The following is a 5,000-nucleotide window of genomic DNA, read 5'->3' on the forward strand; positions in this document are numbered from 1 at the left end:
TGACATACAGAAAACCTCTCCTGTTTACATCATAGTTCAATGTAAAACCCTCTTAAATCGACATGCACGAAGGTTAGTATAGATAACAAGCACCCAATTAAATTTACAGCATTATTAAGAGGACCATGATATCTATTTACAAAAGATTTCAATATGACATGTTTACGGTCGTGCAATCCACAGATAAAGTTGAAATGAATTTTCATGAATATCTCTGCTTTCCATCGAACATATCATCTTTTGTCTCTGAAATTTATCTTCCTAATGATACCTTGCGAACCAGTGTACCAAGGGCTTTCTATTCTCTTTTCTCAAATATGAATTTCGCGTATGGCGTCACATCTACGATGAAAATTTAAAGATGTATCGAAAATAATAGATTCAGAAAGCTTTGGAAACCATAGGTGATAATTCTCTTCACTTACTGATATCTGGTACTTCTCTTTTAAGCGTCTTGTATTCCATTTGTAATGAAAATCTCTAACAAAAAAAGGCTTCGATTGTATATTGTCTTTGATAAGAAACAAAAGAATTGATCGAGGAAAAATGTGTCCAAAAATAAGGGAATGTTTTGACGAGGGGAGCGAGATGAAGTCCCAAATTCGTTGCTAATAATCTTTTAAAATCTATTCGTGTTACTCAACACGAAGATATTTTTAGTTTGCTCACGTTAATGAAGTAATGAAAATGTAATCAATTTGAAAAAACCTATAGAAAGAATGATTCTTGAAAAAACACTTTAGAGAGAGAGAGAGAGAAAAGATGTTTTACCGAAATCTGTTTTTCACGGAGAGTGAAAATATTCAGAGACAGGTTATTTACCCGGACCCTGATTACGATAGGTGGTAAAATATCTTGTATTAATGCGTTTGCCGGTGAGCGAGTGTTAATCCTGCCAGGTTGTATCTCCCCAGAATTCAGTATCTATACAAAATGAGGACCCATACGACCTGGAAGACTATTTAACTAGTCTGTTAGCTAGACCAGCTCAAAGAATAAAAACGTTTATTGAGTGTTCATTACCTGATGGAACCAAAAGAAAGAGACTTGCGTTCATTTAATTTTCTTTAAGGTTATCTTATTAAGACTGAAAGCATGAACAATCTTTTAATGGAATAGTGTTAATTTTTGTCAAATTCGTCCCATCAGCCTTACCAAATTTAAACTACCTTAACCAACATTTTCGATGGCCTTTTTTCTTGGTATATCACTTGTTATCCCAAAACATTGTCCACTAGCAACTCGGTAGTTATATCAATATGGTGAAAACATTTATCCTCTGATGATTCTACAGTAGTTCTAATTCGTTTTGAAATAAGGACTCTACATCATAAAACGCAAAGGAAAACTATAAAGTCATAAACCTGAATTAACCTTTGAGGGAACCAGCAGCCAAGTAAACAGTTCTTTCCTTCCCTTGCTAACCGGCGGCCGGGCCTATGATACCTGTAATGTTTACATGTTAGCGATCAATTTATTTTGCAATAAAGATATCTAGCTAAAAGCTGCGTTGAACATGATTTCAACTTTACACCTAACTTGCATCTAGATATACATTAAGGAGTCAGTTTTTGTTGCAACGTATGATGTATTTGTTCTCGGTAGCATTATCAACATACTGTAATATCTTTATAATTATATTACTTATCTAAAATTCATAAGATTTCTCTTTGCCAAAAACCTCTAACACTAATAATACGACGCCAGGTACACCAAGAAATCTGTAAAGCTTCATCATACTTTGTATTATTGATTATTATATGGGACGTTTAACAATGTGCGGCAGCATGAGGCATTTCTGAAACCTTTAGTGGTTTCGGTTAATGATTTTCAAATGAAAAAGCGGAAGAAATTTCAGTTAAAAATAATTTTGAGGATTGACTATACAATAACCATTAAAAGATGTACAATCATGATGACAAACGCGGCAAAACTAATAATTCGCCGCGAACTGAGAAAAGGTACTAGAGAGTTTTAAACATAGCCTAATTAACAATAAAAAGACCTTCACCTGAAGTGGAGACTCTATCGTAGTCTTTTTTGGAATTAAGAGAAATAAATAAAATTATTTGGGCTGATGTCCGTCTAGGTGTCCTATGTTACACCTCTACTCCAAGGCTTTTCGGAATCTTACGTACATACCAATATGCAAATAAACTTTGAGATAAGGTTAACTTTGATTAGAAAATGCAACCTCTCAAGTCACTATAATAGAATCTTCTGGCACCTAGATTTTCCTTTCAATTTCGATTTTGTCGATATCATTTGTGTTCTCGAAGAATCGGAGACCTTTGATCGGATAAATAGGTCCCCAAAAACTTGTGGCTACAGGAATAAGTGAATGAACTGATATATCGACAGATGGATAGGTACATAAAAAATAGTACTGATAATTCTAAGGAAACTTAAATAATGCAAAGAATGATTCCAGTTATCATTACAAAAGTATATTTGTAACAGTAAGGTATTGGTAGGTTCTAATTGCTTAATGAACTTCATTTGGTGACAGACTTATAATTTACTTAAATTTTCGAAAAAAATACTTATTTATTGATAATAACATTTACATTGAAATGAACGAATACTTAAAGTATTTGAATAAATTGCGTAGAAATGACAATAACAATCTTAAAATAAAAATAAGTATTGTAAGACAGAAATTTTGAAAGCATGAACATAAAGCACACACATACACATACATATACATATGTATATATATATATATATATATATATATGTGTATATATATATATATATATATATATGTATATATATATATATATATATATATATATATATATATATATATATATATATATATATATATATATATATATATATATATATATATGTATATATATATAAGTATATAATTACATAATTAATTTTGTTATTTCTTTGTGTCTGTATGGGAGTAAAATTAGGAATCTAAAGTATTCTTTGTTGTAAAGAATGCTGTATGAAGAGAAGAGACTTCTTGAAAAGCGCAAAGCTTCGAACAAGTCTTGCGGTGCTCGAAATCAGCGCTGCCTTTCGACCGCTCCTGACACAGATATTTTGACAAAAAACATTCCGTAATACAAGAAATATTTCAAAACCTCCATTTGTTATTATTGTAATTGAAAATAATGATTGCCACTTTATGATGAGCCAGTGGAAAAATTAATCTTCAATAATTTTCAACAATTCCTTTTTCATTCATCTATGCTGATAGCGATATCATTTGGAAATCATATGCGCAACTGAGATAGTTAATGGTATCTATGGGTATTATTCAAATAGTCCGTACAGAGAAACAATTAAAACCTTTGTAGCTATTTATTAATTCACAGCTTCCCTCCTAAATTCAGTTATCATAAGGCAATTCTTGAATAAAGAAATTAGAACAAGTCCATGAGTATCATTTGTCTTTAAATTGTTCCAAAAAGAGAAAACAAAGACTTAAAACATATGGCAAATAAAGATCAAGTCTATTAAAGGCAGACAATTCGAAAAATATAAGTGAAGTAATTCAAAGGTTATCATAAGTAACACCATATCTTAAAGGAATATCAAAGAAATGGGAGGAGTTCTACCTTTTAGAATACAACATGAAATGGTATAGGGGACACTTTGAATAATTATAAGAAGCCCTGTGATTTTCAGAACTTATTGTATGAAATGTACGGAGCTTTGGATCTTAAATTATGATAATCTCTTTTAGATGAGGAATTTAAAGTGTTATCTTCGAGAGCACCTCGTAAATCTTTCCTCAAGAAGAGAAAATCTAGCAGCACAAATATTTTTTTTTCAATACATCGACAATATTAAAACGAGGTTAGATGTATGCCATAGTAAGAGATGTTTAAAAAAAAATGCATTATTTGAAAATCTAATAAAACAATATCAGAATTTATCATTAGAGGTATCATGATCTAAAGTTGTTCAATATTATCCTAGTAGGTAACCGATTGAAAATTTATTATGAAAAGACAGCTCCTGTTAGATACCAAAACAAATAGAGAATTATGTAGATCTTTTCTCAATAAAAACATGTTCCTAAACTTTGTGAAATATACAGTAAGATTATTTTCACGTACATATATTATAGCATATTTCCGAGCTTGAAGCATTGATAAGACAAGTAAAAATTTCCGGCCCAACTCAAACAAAGCAGGAGGCACTTACAGAAATGTATGATTAAAAATTTAGAACCTTTCATAACAAATAGATATTTTGAAAATCCAATAAAATGAAAGATTAGTTCTAAAATACAATTCTTAACACAAGTCCGAATACTAGCGTCGAAAAGATGAACTTTTGATAATAAAATAGCGAACAGGAAGAAATTATTATTCTAAATTACATTTTGTTAAAAGGAAAGTTATTTATGGAACAACCAAGTGCAGAATTCCAATTGAACACAAAGATGAGCTTGAAACCTTTCAAGGGTAAGAAGTCAATTTTGATATTTTCTTTTATGGAAAACTTCAGAGTTTGAAATTAAATTATAAGCAGAAAAAAGCGTTGTAAATTTACCATAGCAACCAGACCTACGAAATCTGCAATAAACAACAAAACTCAACATTTCTCAATGAGCAGGAGAGCCTACGCCTGACTTATTAACCATAAGTCACATTTATCGTACTTATTAACTCGGGCGATGGATGCCATAAAGTTGATATATTTCATCCTTTATTGAAACTTATCGGCAATAGAGAATTGGTAGCGGTGTTTTCACAGACCAAAACTCCTAGAATTCCTTACGGATATGTTCTGGGACTTTTGTCGCTTCTGGTAATAATTTACGACTTGACTGTTGCGATTCAAGATAAGATAGCTGTTGCATCTTCTATGGGAGTTGTCTTTCAGTTATTTGAAATGAAGTAGATTCTAACATAAACATCGATATGAAGAGGATCTAAAAACCTAGAAGATTTATTGATCAGCTGATCTTGAATCATTCTTTCAGTCAGAAAATCATTGCACACTAACAACGCTGTACCTCCTCAATGTGTTTG

The sequence above is a fragment of the Palaemon carinicauda genome, chromosome 18 (genome assembly GCF_036898095.1).
Source record: "Palaemon carinicauda isolate YSFRI2023 chromosome 18, ASM3689809v2, whole genome shotgun sequence".
NCBI classification, from domain to species: Eukaryota; Metazoa; Arthropoda; class Malacostraca; order Decapoda; family Palaemonidae; genus Palaemon; species Palaemon carinicauda.